Source organism: Saccostrea cucullata, unplaced genomic scaffold (assembly GCF_032062105.1).
Source record: "Saccostrea cucullata isolate Sc308-1 unplaced genomic scaffold, CSIRO_AGI_Scuc_v1 ctg622, whole genome shotgun sequence".
Classification (NCBI taxonomy): Eukaryota; Metazoa; Mollusca; class Bivalvia; order Ostreida; family Ostreidae; genus Saccostrea; species Saccostrea cuccullata.
The window spans coordinates 209,639-227,923 of NW_026926615.1; positions in this window are offsets into that span (position 1 = coordinate 209,639).

Sequence of the window (18,285 nt, forward strand, 5' to 3'; positions counted from 1 at the left end):
TTCTCTTTGTTACTCTGATCTACCTCTGGGTATTAAGTAACCAGAGTAAGCATGCTAAGTGTATACATGTAGTTATGATACATGTAAGCAATGGTGCCTCTTTCATAATTATGAATTTCACGGCCTCTGGTTTATAACACAAACCAAATTCAATTGTTGGAAAGTTGGAAACATGATACTCAGGTGACCTTTTAGCCCTGTGAGCCTCTTGTTGATTAAAGTTGTGTCATCTGTTCATAAGAAGTCCGAAATACAGAGAACATATTTTTTTCAATTTGCGATAGAATATTTTTATCATGAATTCTGTCGACAGTTTTGCCAGAAGTGGTATGTTTGGATAAATATGAAAAGGCGGACACTTTGTCAAAATGGATTAAGTGTTTTTGAAATCGAATTGAAGTTAAAAGGCAATATGCATTAAAGTTAAAAGGCAATGTGCAAATTATCCATCCTGCTGTAAATTTCACCAAATTGAGGTGATAGAAGAATAAGAAAGATTACATGAACAACACGTAATGGTTCCAGTAGACAGGGCTTGTAACAATATCTTTGTAAGACTCATTATTTTATTATAAATGTATCGAATAACATGAATAAGAACTTGGTTTCACTTCTACGCCTGGAAATCTAAATTTTACTCACATCTCACTTTCTAAGGATGAAATTCTTTAAAATCATATTTCAGTTACTAATGCATTCAACATTGCAATCAACCAAGGTCTTCCATATCAAATCGTGATTCCTTAACTTTATAAAAATCTCTGCAAACATAGATACACTAGCGGGTAAAACAAATGCGGTACCAAGCCCCTATCTTTACTGTTACAGTACTCTTACTCTTACTATATGCGGTATTATTATGCTTCCTGTCAGTTTGTCTCAATATAACCCATACCCTACTATTCTCGCATAGTGTTCTATGGATTTATAAATCGTAAGCATACTATGCCGAAATAGTGCACGGCTTCCATTTTGGAGAAAATCCGACAACGCTCATACCGAGGAGCGAACTCACGACCCCGAGATTGACAGTCCGACGCGCTACCGATTACGCCACAGACGCCGTTAACAGTAATATTGTACTATGATATATTTTAACTTACTATTGGTTTCAAATATTTTACCAATAAAGAAGAAAAATAACATATTTTTTTCTAAATTAGTTTCTCGCAATTCTGCCCTTTTCACTGAATTATAATTCTCTAACCTAAATGTTCATTATATCCAAGGCTTGGAATATCCAAAATAAAAGAGAACAGATTATGACGTATATGTAGCAAACATGACGTCATAATAGGGCGGTACTTATACGATTGTGAGCTAAAGGTGATGAAACATTGGAAATGGAGAAAATATTATCATTTTATACAACAGTCGGCATAATAATTACAATAGTGTTGTCTTTTGCGTGCACTATGCCTAAATAGTAGTCAGGGTTTGACACATAGTGCAGTCGCCTCCGGCTCGTGCACCATGTGTCAAACCCTGACTACTATTTAGGCATAGTGCACGCAAAACACAACACTGTTATATAAATTGAGAAACTTCTGATGCACTGTAATACAAAATATTCCAGAAATCTTGATATCAGAAGTGGGTTCTCAAAAACTACACAAACTTTTAGAAAATTTCATCTTTGCTAGCCAAGGTTTTCCGATCCGAAATCTCTCCACAATTAACCCTTGGCAGATTTAGTCGTACCACGGGAAATTCAATTGTGCCGCCTATCGTTGTAGAGTAGATATCGAATCGGAAAGCCTTGGCTAGGGAGATGAGAAAATTTGAAACGACCAAATTTTTCAAAAGTCAATAACATCTAAATGTAAGATTTTTTCATCCCAATAAACAACCATACATTACGACATCACAAACTAGGCTTTTTTTATCACAAAAAACTGTATTTTCAATAAAAATAATTGATCATCAACAACATTACTTTGTTATTAAAAGTCATCCGGATTCTAAACAAAAGTACTCTTAGACTCCCAACAAACTGGGAATTTCTTTGGCAACTAATCGTGCTCCTTTCTGAGCCAACATGTTTTTATATTCGTGTAAAGCAGATTTATTCATAATTAAAACTTTAATTGACATGAAGAGCCAAACTATTTAGATATATCGATAGCATTTTATTAATAACTTTACCAGACCAAGGTCGCAGAACATACGATCATCTCTCATTCTGGCTGTGGTTGAGTGAGAAGAGAATATGTCGTAGCTAATTAAATTAATTGACCAATGCAGGAACAGTAAATCGGAAAATAACCTTTGCAGTTATCCTGATTTAACATTTATTTTTTAATATACTGATGTGAATGGTTGATTGCATGCGATGGAATCAAATATTGTCATTGTATGAACATGTACGATATTTTCTGGCCCAGTGGTTTTTGAGAAGAATAATTAAAAGTTTTTTCCCATATACAGTCATTGGACATAATTATTCGCCACTTTCAAAATGGCTACCGAAAACGCACGCCCGCTTTACTTCCTTCACTCTTTGTGGTCGATAAAATTAAAATCTTACCTCAGTATTTGGTCAGATTTCCTTTCATTTTGATAATTTCCCTTACTCATGTGGAATGGAGCTATAAAGGTCTCTAATATAGTTTATCGGAATGTTTTCCCACACGGTCCAAATTTAAGCCATCAGATCTTGTTGCGAGTGTATGACATGAATACGGGATTCTAATGCTCTTTTCACACGTAACCAAACATTCTCTATAATGTTCAAATCTGGTGATTGAGCTGGCCATTTTGATGTATTAACATTGTTATTTACCATGAGATCTTTAACAATTTTGCCCGATGAACAGGAGCATTATTGTCCATGAAAACGTAATCGTTGTTTGGGAAATGCCTCGCAATAACTGGCCAAGTATTGTTTTCAATAATTTGTAAGTATTTTTGAGCATTTATATTACCTTGTGCTTCAGTTAATGTGCCCACACCTTAATAACATACACATCCCCAGATCATGACACTAAGCCTACACCGCGGAGCTGTGCACACGAACTGCGGGTTATACTTCTCGTCCGCTTTTCTCCACACATACACCTTCTTGTTGTCTCCAACAACGATTTGACTTTCATCGCTAAATATCCATTTACACCATTCTTGCTGAACTGTCCAGTTTTTTCTATCCTTGCACCATTTAACACGTTCTTTCTTGTTTACTTCACGAACTTGTACCTTCTTCTTTGAAACTCTCCGTACATATCCCAACTGTCTGATTTTTCTCTCCAGAGTCTTTGTATAGAATTTACGATCCCTGTTTTCATTAAACCCCTGTCATACCGGGGCTGCGTCCTCACGGCGACTGCAGGGCGTCCTGAAAAATGCAAAACGCCGAGGTGATCGTAGTAGAGTCTCCTACAGCGCCGTTACAACGCGGCGAGATCTCCACTGAACGCCGTAAGGTCGCATAGGGTCTCCTAGAACGCCAGGGGACGGCGATCACTTTTGGCATGCACAAAGTACGCGCCGTGTGATTGCTGTCTGATAAGAACGCAGTAGAAATGTAGTATGATCGCCGAAGCAGCGCGGTGAAATCTCCAACAACGTTATGGGTGCTCCGTACGGACGCCGTGAAGACGCACATGATCGCGGCACGAGCGCAGTGACAGTAGACTGCGCTTCCACGGAGACTTCACGGAGATGTCGTGGAGTCCTTGGAGATGTCATTGCGTTTCTATTGCGTTCTACGGCGCTCCTAATGAGATTTATCGTATTGTGATTTTTTTGCGATTACACGGCGACAGCACGGAGTTGTCACTGCGATCATTGCGCTCCCATGGCGTTTCTACAGCGTCCGTTGGCGATCACAATGCGCTTTCACGGCGTTGTTAGAGCGTTGTCAGCCAGCTCACAAATTAAGAGCAATGGGATCATATTTGATCAGCAATAATTCCAACGTATTTGTTGCACTAGGAGCAATCAAGTGAAAGAAATGGAAGAGAAAATTACACCAGAACTTGTTCTTTTGTTTCACTTAAATTTTGTAGAAAACTGTTCAGTGTGTTTTTTTTACATTCATAATAAAATCAAGAAAATCTGAACCGATAAAATTGAAAAAAAAAATCATAATCATAAAACTATTAATAATTTAGTACTAAATTATTTAGATAGAACATTTTTAATTATAGATTGATTGATTGTATATTGTTTAACGTCCCTCTCGAGAATTTTTCACTCATATGGAGACGTCATCGTATGCCGGTGAAGGGCTTCAAATTTTGACCTTTACTCGGCACTCAGGGCCATTGAGCAGTGAGGGATCTTTATCGTGCCAACGCCTGCCGCTGACACGGGGCCTCGGTTTTTAAGGTCTCATCCGAAGCTAAGGACCCACAACTTTCACTTCAAAGTGCCGAGCGCATGGCGAAGGAAAGAATATTTCTTGGCATGATTAGAAGTTTTTTCATCGTGTAACTTGAATCTGTAAACAAAATGTTTTACATTCCTTCTGAATATATATCAATGAGTATAGAACGCATGTGAACGTATTGTGAACGCAGCCAGCGCAGTGAGAACGCCGTGAACACGAGGTGAAAACTCCGCAGAAGCGCAGTCAATCGCCGAGAGATCTCCGTGGGAACACAATAGAACGCCGTGAGATCGCCGTAGAATCGCGTCCGTTACCGTAGGGACGCCGTGACATCTTCATTTTGTGAAAATTTTACAGAAATTTGTGCAATTTACCTGTGATTCCACGGCGATTTTAAAAATTTAACAACGCAATAATGACTTCGTGTGAACGCAGCTTGGTGTGACAGGGCCAGTATGCCAGTATATCTTTGTAAGTTTGTCGTCTGTCTTCTATTTTAACCCGAGAAAATTTGTTAGTGTCTCTTTCTGTGAATAAAGACTTCCGGCCTCTTCCTGGACGATTTTTTACGTCAAGATGTTGATTAAATTTCTTGATAACACTTCTCACCGTATATCTGGGTATTCCTAAAGTCCTTGATAAATTTAACACATTTCTGTTAACTTTGTAAGAGTTTATGATGAGTTCCCTTACTTCAGTACCGAGTTCTTTCCCCTTACGACCCATTTCTAAACATCGTTGTTTACATTTACTTATTCAGACAGCGGACAAAAGAACTGTGTGTACACGTCATCATTTTAGTTATTTGACACGGTAGCTATTATAAGAATGGAAAATCGTTTTTCTATTTAGAGCGCGGAACCCCAACTTTCGTTTTGTAAGCGAAAATACGGCGTCATTTCCATACGGGATGGCGAATAATTATGTCCCAGGACTGAAACTTGGATTCCCCTTTTGTGTGTCCACCCTACCCCCGGGGGTTTTGATTTAAATAATTTTGAATCTACACTACCCCAGAATGCTTCCACATAAGTCAGCTATTTTGGCCCAGTGGTTCTTGAGTAGATTTTTTATGACCCCACACTATTTTTATTTTCTTGATTATCTCCCTTTGGAAGGGGACTTGGCCCTTTATTAAATTTCCCTTCACCCAAGGATGCTTGGTACCAATTTTGGTTAAAATTGGACCAGTGGTTCTTGAGAAGAAGTTGAAAATCTGAAAAGCTTACAGACGGACGACGGTTAACTAGTGATCAGAAAAGCTCACTTGAGCCACATGAGTCTGAGGTTTTTATCGTCAATATAAAAAAAAACTGGAAAAATAATTCCCACCCTCAACTAAAAAAAGATAGGATGGCAATGTGTTTTAGGGGACCTACCTAAACAAATAGATCTGAATTTGTTGAGAAAATTTTTGCGACTAATTTGGTATCCGGAGTGTTTGTTCTATTTATTCAAGTTAAAAAATCCAATGATTGACAATACGGGCTTTGCATTGCACTTTTTCCACCTTCAAACCGAGTTTTTCTTCCGGTTAAGTGGCATGGGGACCAGAGTGAAACTGACACCAAGCATTCCTGTGTGAAGGGGGTTCTAAATTGTTAAAATAAAGGGTCAAGCCCCTTTCAAAGGAGAGATAATCAAGAAAATTCGGGAAAAGGGTGGTGTCATTCTTCAGTCTTCTTCTCAAGAATCAGAAAAACTGAAACGATTATCTGGAAGAATTCTAGGGTAATGTAGATTCTAAATTATACAAGTCATGGCCCCTTTGGGTAGGTTGAGGATAAAACTGCCAATTATTTTTTTTTACATTGAAACTACATGTAGCTGCAGAACTGAAAATCTCCGAAAAAATATATTGATAGTTCTCCGGTCTGTCAAAATATTTTTTCAAGAGCTACAGTTCTACAGCTACATTGAAACATATCGGGAAAAAAAATCTTTAAAATCTTCTCGAAAACCATTGGGCCAGAAAAGATGAAATTAATGTGGAAGCATTCTGGGGTATAGTGTAGATTCGAAATTGTTGAAAACATGCCTCAATGTGCAATGAGGGTTGTGGTGGGGGGGGGGGTACGGTGGGGCTACAAGGGGGAAAATCTGGTGAAGAACAACAGGGTTAAAGTTACTCAGGTGATCGTTGTTGCCCTCTACTATTTTTTACCTTTATCAAAGGTGGATAGCAAAGATGAATAACTTCTCTCGGTAGAGTACACATGTGCCAACAGATCGAGCCCTGTCCAGAACAGGGAAGTGATCCACTGGTCCAAATTTCAAACTCCCTTGCCTTTTACAGCTTTTGTACTCTGCCTCCTAAATGCCATGTAGCAGAGGAGATTAAGGTAGAAATACATTTTAATTTTACTACATGAACCATCCTTAATTGCTTATTATAATCACGTATTAAGTTTGCCTGCTCAATTAATACCAAGGATCACAGAAGTTTTATTCTAATAGACAATTGACAAAAACGTTTACTTTATTTCCATTCAAGAGTCTACAGAGAGGTGTGAAAGATATACCATTGTAGAAATTAAAAAAAATGATAGAATTATAGAAATAAAACTCTATAAGCTAAAATACACACAGAGCAAGTTGTTGTTGCTTTAAAATAATTACATAAGATTCGAGAGAACTATTTACAAGTTGAAGTAAATTATCAATATTGTTTTCACAGGTAATGATCCAGAAATATTTTCAATTTGATAACTATCTAAACTAGAAAAAATACATTATGTTTCTATGCTTCGATTTTTTTCATTATAGAGTGAACAGTGTATAAGAAAAATAAGAAAATTGATTTCCCTCTCCGCTGTATTGAGACTATTCCTATTTACTCTTTTTGCATCTCCCCCTACTTCCCCTCCTCTTCCTGACCAGACTTCAATGTGGAAACGAGCACCTCATACTGCTTGGCATTGTGCTCTTTCCCACCATAACCAAAATAAGCACATCCATGCGTTGTGTGAACTTTACACAGAGCCAAAATGAATTTGAACTACCCTATGTATATACTGAAAGGAAAAAGAAACGCAGGGTAGCATACTTTTCGATTAAAAATTGAACACATGACCGAAAATTACGAAAATTGGTCAGAATAAAAATATAGTTACTGTATACCAAAATCAGTATTCAGAATTACTCAACCGTAAAATTTATGACGTCACGTAGGGAAAACGCTAAAAAGCCCAAAACACGTGCAGTTTGATAACGACGAGTTTGTCAACAAATCTTGTTGCATTATTTGATGCATATGAGGTATGCACATCGTTTTTCAATATTTAGAGACACTATGAATTTATTGCAATCTTGACACAGTTTACGGAAGTTCAATGGGGTCTTGTTTTCGAATTGCCTAATTAATGAAAACGGCAACAACTGTTTATTAAACAATCTTTTGTAAATTTTCCCCCATAAAACTTGTCAGAGAGGGTCTGGAGTGGTTTTCAATCAACCGTGACGATGACGATAACACGAAACAGAGTCATGTTATGAGCGGGTTATTCGTCCTGCCATATCTTAAATCGCCACCTTACTACCACAAAAACAGCCATTTATAGAGTAGACGATTATAATCATTACATTCAAAAGACTTTTTGAAAGAAAACAATTCCGCAATTTGGTTTTTTGAGCCAGTCAACTTACTGTTGTATTCCTCTCACTGGCGCATGCGCGCGCCGTTTGACTCTCTATTTTTTGCGTGGTTACCCAGGCTAAATATAGCCAGGGTTTGAAAGATAAACACTCTGATGAAATTCCATGCAAAGGAGAAAGAATAGTCTGACAGATGCACGAGATAGACATTGAAGATAATGAGAGTTTCATTTTCACTTTTGGGGGGTATCGTCATTTGAGCTTCAATAACTCATGAATAATTAGACAAAATCATATGAGAATTTAGTTATATCGTTTTGAAAGATGGTTTTAAAAGTAAGATAGGAAAACTAAAAAGGTATTTTAAGAAAAACAAATTTAATTCACCTCAAAAGTTTACCCTGCGTTTCTTTTTCCTTTCAGTATATATTGGATTCCGAAACTTCATAAGAATCCTTACAAACAAAGATACATTGCAAGTTCGAGTAAAGCCAAGCCTCTTTCGAAAAATTCTCACTAAGATACTGACAGTGGTGAAGGAAAAACTTCAAGAGTGCTGTGCAACTATATATTCAAGAAGTGGTGTGAATCAGATGTAGATACTTAAAAATTCTAAAGAACTTTTGGACAATTTGAAATCACAAGACTTTACAAAAATCAACAGCTTAAAAACTTACGACTTTTCAACTTTATACACAACAATACCCCACGACAAATTAAAATCCAAGCTTTTTGATATCATTGACAGCTGCTTCTTCAATAAAAATGGAACTCGTAAATTTACCTACCTCGTCATTGGTCATTTGCAAAATTATTTTGTTAAAACAGATTCTGATTGCACACATAAGTACTCTGAAGTTGACATCAAGAAAATGCTTGAGTTTCCATTGACAATATCTATGTGGATTTTGGAGACCAGGTATTCCAACAATCTATTGGAATTCCCATGGGTACTAATTGCGCTCCGTTATTAGCAGACTTATTTTTATATTCATATGAAGCAGAATTTATGCAGAATCTTATGCGTGAAAAGAAGAAAACACTTGCTGTGGCCTTCAACTCGACATTGAGATATATCGACGACGTATTGTCAATTAATAATGATAATTTCCATTCCTACGTCGAAACGATATATCCTGGTGAGCTTGAGATAATAGATACCACAGAGTCCGACACTTCTGCTTCATATTAGGATATTTTACTTGAAAAAGACACTAATGGTAATCTAACAACCAAGCTATATGATAAACGTGATGACTTTAACTTTTCTATCGTCAACTTCCCTTACCTATGCAGCAATATACCTTCATCACCTGCATACGGAGTATATATATCTCAGTTGATTCGATACGCAAGAGTATGATCTACGTATGAACATTTTCTTAAACGAGGTAAATCATTGACAAGCAAGTTGATGAAACAAGAATATCAGCAGTCTCGTTTAAAGTCATCATTTCGTAAGTTCTATGGTCGATACAATGACCTTGTCAGCAAATACAATTTATCATTGAGTCAAATGCTGACTGACGTTTTTCATACCAATTGTTAGTCCATTATTTATACACTGAATTGACGACGGATTTTTCCCGTTATTTCCTGATCATGACAACGAGCACACGGCGGGTGTGACCGGTCGGCAGGGGATGCTCACTCCTCCATGGCACCTGATCCCACCTCTGATGTTTCGGAGGTCCGTGTTTGCTTTTTTTTTTTGTATATTGTTTAATGGACTTTGAGATTGAATACTGTTCGTTATCTCCATATCCTTCATGGAATAAGACTCCCCGCGTAGTGGACTCGACCCACGTACACCTGCTTCCACTTGTGGAATTTCCAGGGGTCGGTGTTTATGCCCCTTCATTCCCTAGCCCAGGTGAGCACAAGAATCTCAAGAATTATTTATTTACCTGGAAATTCGATCCTTTATTGTAGGCAATTTCAGTACTGCGCAGTTAAAAAGGATTTAACCGTACAAAGCTGTATCACTCTAAATCGTTAACTCGGATAACTGTTCGGTAATTTAATGTCTTAAAACCTGATAAAATTATCTACAGTAGAACCTCCTACCAATAGTCTGTCATTGTAATGAAATGACGCGTCTTCTACCATTTTATGAAATAACATGTCTCTTACCATTTTATGAAATAACATGTCTTTTATCAAAAGAAAAATGACAGAAATAAAATTAAATACTTGTATCTTCTCAAAGTCATATACATGAAACAGATGAGGAGTTTTAAAATTTTTTTCTTCAAATTATCAAAAATAGGAAAGAAAGACATGTCTGATTCTTTCAAAACCGAGTCAAAACTACATCAATTAAATCAACTAAAAATTCAAAGGTTTGCCTTGGCAGCTACGCAGAAAAAACAAGAAAACTGTATTGGTTTGAGCTTTCATTATACTTTCCTAACAGAAATTCATAGACAGGCCAGATTTTATGAAAAAAAGATGCCAAAATCCAAATAATTTCTACGTTTAATTATTCTTGTAAACAAACTGCAAGGAAGACTCTATACTTGAATTATAGACCGAATCAGAAGGTGTAGAATATCTTAATGCTTGATATTTATTAAATAATTAAACTTTTCATCAATCAACTCATTTTATTTTATACAATTTTGGAACATTAAAACTATTTAAAAATGTAGTATAGATAATTATACATGACTAAATAATAACATATGCAAGCTGAAATATGTATGTATTTACATAAATGATAGATGACAAAATGTGCGAGTTATCAACTAGGAAATTAGCATCCCATTGCTTATCATAATTTTAATTATTTTTTTTCAATACAATTAATAGAGAGTTTAAATTGGACTAAAAAAACATAAAAAATATATCAAAGAATACAGATTTCTTCTAATCATAATCGATTGAGAAAAATATTGTGCATCAAATATGAGTCTGCTTCCTAGTTTATATATGAAGGTATCGAAAACAGGTTTATAAATTCAATGATTTCTGTAAATATTACTGATATATGTTGGATTTCCCATAGTGTTTTTTGGATGACTAATTTGATAAAAATCATATCCATCTACAAACCATAGTAGATTCTTCTGATCACATGTTTTACACGTACATGTAACTATGATCGACTTTTACGCAGAAACGTCATCACATCTTATATGCTAATATGATATATTATATGTACATTGTAAAATAAAGCTGCTACGTGTCGTTGCCATGACCAAATGGTGTGTTTTTTTGGTGTTTTTTTTTGTACTTTCATTTGAAAGTAATGAATGGATTTAGAGTAGTGCGTATATAAAATGCAATATAAATCGTCCTTATTTCATATAAAATATGCGCCTGTATCAATACTAAGCATGATGTTGATTAACTTTAGATGTTGTTTCCAGTGGTATTACTCCCCGGTCCACAAACCATCTGTTGATTAGTTCTCTCCTGGTTAATATAGAGGCTGAAGCTCCTTACAACAGCAAAAAGAATGAATACAATACCAAAGTCGACAAATATTAGTGAGTACGGCACCCCGATAGAACTGTTTTTCCCTTGTGATGCTTTTCTGGATTCGTTTGTGGCAATAAATCGAAGCAAGACAGCAAACTCAGATGTAACTATGAAAGAAAAAAAGATAACGTAAGACAAATTATATTTATTTTTGAACTATAGCCTAAACATAGTATTGATTTTAGCAGAACGTTTTGATCACCCTTCACATTTATTTTTCTTCATTGAATAGATAAATTTCTATTCACTGCTAACAAATTTTAGAGCACATCAGCGGTAAAGTACAAAATTGTCACCTGCCACAAGTAGGAAAATTCCCCCGGTCACAAATTTCGATGGAATCGACGCTTTCCTCTTGGAATTCCAAAAAAGAATCAACCATCTGACTCCACCGAGCACGACTGCAAGGAGACTTTCTATGTGCATATCTATCATTGCTGGAGAAAAGGGCAGTTATGTTATACCTGATGTCTTAATAAATATATCTCACTTCTTTTCCTAATGGCCGTGTAGTGTAAGACAGCGCTGCGAGAATTTCCAGGTACTCACGTGACATGCTCTGAAGCATTCTGTTCATGGACGCTAAAATATTTTTCCGAGTCTTATATGTCTTACCATGCAAGCTACTTTTTATTAGAAGAACAGTACATTTGTCAGAAATGACCAGATATCTGAAATAGGATAGCTGGATAAGGATATCCTTTCAAAGAAAGATCATGGTGACCATCTCAACCCGATTCCTCTGTCTTAGGAACGTCGTTTATCCAATATGGATATAGTTATAGAGACTTTCTTTTTATCATATTTAATTTGTTAAAGGTCTAAATTAAACGATATTTTAGGGGTATTATAATGATATTATTGTTAAGATATTCAGGCATTTTTCTGGCTGTTACTTCGCAATCTTTTATAACAAATTGCCTAACAAAGGACACATTTCATCCCCAGCTTGCTTTCGCTGGGCTTCAAAACAAACGTCATTTTTAATCATCTCCCTCCCATCAATTAAAAAATCAATCCAATCTATGATTGAACGTCTTGAAAGTATATTGTCTTCATAAATCTTGTACAAATTATTATAAGATACTTCAAAGAAATTTCCAAGTTATACGTTAAGCTTTACAGTTTTAAGTTTTTTTCGTTGCTCAAGTAAGATTGTGACAACCATTTTCGCCACAAAGTCACCTACATATTGACGTCATTTTCGCATTGTGACGTCACAATGATGGAGAAAATGATTACTTTTCATATGCTATTTATAGAACATGGGCATGACCATATGTGTGCAAAATTTCATTTTTATCTGAATTGTGGTTTTGTAAATAAAGAGATAGGTCGCGAATGGATCACTTCTCGTATAATGAAGACTATTTTTGCTGTTTCTGAATGTTTTCTTCCTCTCTTTTCTTCTTAGATTGATTTTACAATGAAAGTAAGAAATTCGGAGTTGAAATAATGAAATTCATAACAAAAAGTTGCTTTTCAAGACGTTTGTAATTTTTCCATAGTACAGAAGATTATAAAAAGGGTAATATATGTAATTTTTTTAGCTCATCCATTCCGGAAAAAATAATCGATAAATAAGTTTCAAAATAAATTTAGGGGTGGGGGGTCCAGCCCAGTCCAAACATTTTAACCCAGAAATTAGGGGGGTTTTCATGAACAAATTTTAATACATACAAATTTAAAAGGACAATAAATGAAGGATATGCCAAACAGTGTTTTCTTTTTAAAAAGATTTATCTTGCAAGCAAGAAATAATTGCATTCTTAATAAACAATAATTCTTGACAAACACTGAGAGTTCTACTTAATTGATTAGTAATTCTCCATTTGATTGCTTTCTAATCTACCTGTTACAGTCCATCTTGATGCACGGATAATCAATCCTAGTTTCCATCTGTTATTCAATTTATTTTATATTGACTTAAAACATTCTTTCAAACGAAAATACAACTAATGATTGTTTAGAAATACACCAAAAAATCAAATAAAATTAAGAGAAAAATCATAAGAAAAATGAAAATGAATCGATTAAAAAAACTGAGTAATTATGGCTTACCTATCTGAGTGCTCTTCAATACGGATGTGTAATGTAGGACACGTTATGTTTAATAGTTCATGATTTGTCCCTATACATATATTTGTAAATAATATGAGATGATCCACTTTAAAATCTAAAAGTAAAACATACCTGTAGACTGTTCGGCGGGTATTGTACATGTGTTGTGTTATGTTAAAAGGGCAGGAAAATGACTAAAGATATTCTCAGTTCTGAAGAATATATTAGTCTGGATGAAGACAATATTGAAAAATGATAGATATAACTTAGACACGTGGCAATTAATAAGTTATTGTCTGACAGTCTCCATCAGAAAATTGATATTTGTATGTCATTGAACCTAACACCTCTGGTCAACAATTCATAAGTAACAATGAAACATGAGAGAAGCCCCTTGTTTATTAGCCATTTAGTAATGAAGAATTCAGAAAAGAGAGGACAATATCTTGAGAATGTCAATGGCTGATCAGTTACAGATTTATCGTAGTACTCTGTCAGTAACTTCATACTACATGTGTATGTACACACTCTAATAGTCCCGTGACAACAGCTTGCACAATCAATACGTAATGATAATGATGGGAGAAAAGTGAGCTTCGGGAAATAAAAACTGTAATTTTGAATTTCTTTTGTCGGAACATAAGTAATGACCAGACACAACAGTGTAATAAAAATTTTTGTTGAATTGATTGATCGAGAGAGGTAACTGTTACATTTTTATTAATTTTAAAAAGTTTATTTTTAAATGATTAACTTGAAATAGCAGAGACATTGTTTTGGATCTCTGTGTTTTGAATGATAGATACCAGTTATTAAAATTCTTTCAGAGAGATTGTAGGATTAGGAGAAACAGTGAATTAATAGTTCTTTCAAGTTTTTTCTCACATTTCATTATTTTCAAGAAATTCAACTATCGTTAAACTTATTTAACACTTTACTGTAGCAAGTATTCAAGACTCACTGTTAAATTCAGCTAAAGAGGCAAAAGTGGCTCACATAAATTTCATGTGAATTCTTCACATGAAAAAGACATGAAAAACAAGACATATGAAATTTATGTGAAGACTTCATATGATTTTGACATAAATTTCATGTGAATTTTACATGAAGAGCATATCGCATAAATATCATGCAAAGAAAACTATTAGTAAATAATGTATATTTTTAAGATCTAAATTCAAAATATAAAGTTGATCTCCACCACGTATATTTTCCTTTCTCTTATATTTTTGTAAAGTAAATGTTTTGATGTGTTCGATACTACCCCAAATGTGCTCTTGACGGTTAAATGCTCCTAAGTATCGTAAATATTCAGTTTTGTAAAGCAGTAGTAACACCTCTGATAGTATTGTCACCTCATCTATAGATAGGGCGCAGCAGGAGCAATCAAAACATTATTTCAAATCTGTTTGAGTTTCTCCAAGAATCCCACATACTTTTCCTGAACTAACATCAGTCATTTATTTTGAACCCATTCTCCAAAATTTCAATTGTTACAGTCAACTATTATTATTGTTCAATTTCTTGACACTAGAATTTATTTTCATATAAAGCACATGAAGTATTTTGAAAAGTATTTTCTTAATGGTGCACATTTACAAAATGATTTATTGTATTAAGTGTAGGCATTAAAAGTTAATGGTTTTACCAAAGCTTTTAAATGAAAATAAACTACGATCATTTTCGAAATTCCATTTGTTTTAAAACAAGCACAGCAAACCTGTGAAAACACAGATTTGACATAAGGTACCATATACGAGCTAATTATATTTGTATGCAAATACAGAAAAAGAGTCTAGTTTCCTTTTCAATAGCACCTAGAACATCTCACTTATTTTCAATACGATGTAGGCTAAATCCTGACTGATGAAAATCCTTCATATCGAAATGAATAAACAATCATAGGATACAAATCTAATAAAAAAAGTAATCGAATGCATGCAAATAAGAAATCTTAAAATTCAAATAAGAAACTATACAATGCAAATAGAAAATATAGAATGCAAATGAAATATTATACAATTCAAATTTTTTTTACAACACAAATGGAAACACAGAAAACAAATAAACACGATGTGTTTGTGAAACACTGTGCCCTCGATGGTAACACAATTCTGGAGTGGGACGTACACTGAAGTGGTATACACTTACTCTAGATCATGACAGCAATAATCATGGGTAAGGTTAAAGTTGACAACAGACGGACAAACAGACAGGAAAAAGCAATATACCCCCGAGATCTTTCGATTCGGGGGCACAAAAATTATACAATTAATCCAAAATTATAGAATACAAAAACTTTTAATACAAATGGAAAATTTTAGTCTGCAAATGGAAAATTATAGATGATAAACAGGATGTGTTTGTGAAACACTGATGCCCCGTATGGCAGCTTATGGCGAGGGCTGAATTCTTTCAAATGCATGTCAAACTCTAAAGGTCAAGATCAAAAGTTTTGGTACCCAAAGAAAGGTCTTGTTACAAGGAATCAACCTGTAACATAGGAAAGCCCTAGTTTTAACTCTTCAAAAGTTATGACAAAGGTTAAAGTTTTTAAAAAGTAGGTCAAACTCTTAGGTCAAGGTAAAAAGGTCACAAATATTTATACAAGCTGAAAGGTCTTCTCACAAATTACTCAGTAATAATACACGTGTGAAGTATGAAAGCCCTAGTACAAACAGTTCAAAAGTTATAGCCGAGGTTAAAGTTGGGTAATTTCTTTGTATAAGTTGGTCAAGCTCCAAGGTCAAGGTCAAGAGGTCAGATTTGGTGGTACCCAAAGAAAGTTCATGTCAAAAGGAATATACCTGTGAAATATGAAAGCCATAGCCCAACCCACTCAATGGTTATGGGCTAGGTTAAAGTTGACAACAGACAGGCAGAAAAAAAACAATATACTCCCAGGATCTATCGATCCAGGGGCATAATAGAAAACATATTCCATGCAAATAGAAAAGATCGAATATTGCAACCTTTGAAGAACCTTTTTGCATGAATATGTGCATGATTATTCTCTTGAAACACTTCATTTCAGAAAACTATTTAATGTCCATGTTTTAGAATGAAATATATGGAGAAAAAGCACAGCTTTCAAGCTCAAAAGTCCATAAAAATGCAAAAATTGGAGCATATCAGTTGTATATAATGGCTTAAAAATAAGTATAAAAAACGCCAGTCAGCATTTGACTTTATGATAAATTGTATATGCTGACAAGGTCATTGTATCGACCATAGGACTAACGAAATAATGAATTTAGACGAGACTGCTGATATTTATTCTTCAGCAATTTAGCTGTCAATTATTTACCTCGTTTTAAAAATTGTTCATATGTAGAGCATGCCCCTTGCGTATCAAATCAACTGAGAGATATACTTCCCATATGCAGGTGACGAAGGTGTATTACGGCATAAGTAAGGGAAGTTGACGACTGAAAAGTAAAAGTCATTACAATTATTATAATGCTTTGTGGTTAGATAACTTTGAACGTCTTTTTCTAGTAAAATATCCTGTTATGAGACAAAGGTGTCAGACTCTGTGATATCTTTATTTCAAGCTCATGGGGGAGATATCGTATTAACATAGAATGGAAATATCTACATATGTGCAATCCGTTCATAAAACACTTTTCTATAAAAATAAATCCCTTCACAAAGTTAGGGATAGGAGGAATCAATCTGTACATCTTTAATCAAAATATATTCCGATGTACTGCCTTGTCATTATCAAAGAAAAGAGGAAAAATGATAGACTTAAACTAATGGGACGGGATGATATATTTATAAACAAATTATGGTATGTACTTATTCTTGCAAAATGTACAATTTCATGAAATACTCAGCTTTCCCATAAATTTCTATCAAATATTTCATTTTGACATATTAAAAACATATTTTTGACATATAATTAAAAGTTGGCAAAAAATAGAAAAAATGTATTCAATTTTTACATCCCCCCCCGTTTTTCTTATCAGTAGAGATATTTCCTTCTCATTGGGAACATTTCTAGCCATGACACAGGTGTTACTGATTTGTTTTTAGGACAGGTGAGTAAACTCAGGTGACCTATTGCTATCCGTGAATGTCCGTTGGCGTTCGTCGTGCATTAATATTTGAACATTTTCAGCTTTTTCTCTGAAACCGCTCTACCAATCTCAACCAATTATGGCTCAAAGCATCTGTGGGAGAAGGGTAACAAAAATTGTGAATTCACGGTCCTTGCCCTCATGGGCCTGGGGGATGGGGCAAAAACCATTAAAATTAAATGTTTAAAAATCTTCTTCTTTACTTCTGGACATCAGGCAGTCAATCTGTTGGTATGATTGTAATTAGCATTGAGTCCTCTACCAAAATTGTAAAATTCATGACCCCAGGGTCAGTCTTTCTGAAGCTAGGGCGGGACTAAATAGAATATATAATGAAAATGAATACATTATTTCTTTTCAAATCTTCTTCTTTGCTCCTGGGCATTAAATGAACTAACCAAGTGCATAGTAATGTTGAATATGGCTGCCTCTTTCGAAATTGTGAATTTCATAGCCCAAGAATCAGGGGTTCTAGTGCTAGGGCGGGGCTATATAGATTATATAGTGAAAGGGAATTATTTGTTTGAAAATCTTCTTCTCTCCTTCTGGGTATTAAATAAACTAACCAAGTACGAGGGTTGTCCCGTAAAATCGTGGACAAAGCGTTTTTCTCGAAAAGTAATGGGCGCACTAAGCTGAAAATTTCAGTAAATGTTTATTTATCATACTTAAGTGCATGATAATTTTTTTGATAAAAAATAGGCAAAAATAGAGATTTTGTTTTGCTTGAATGTGCAT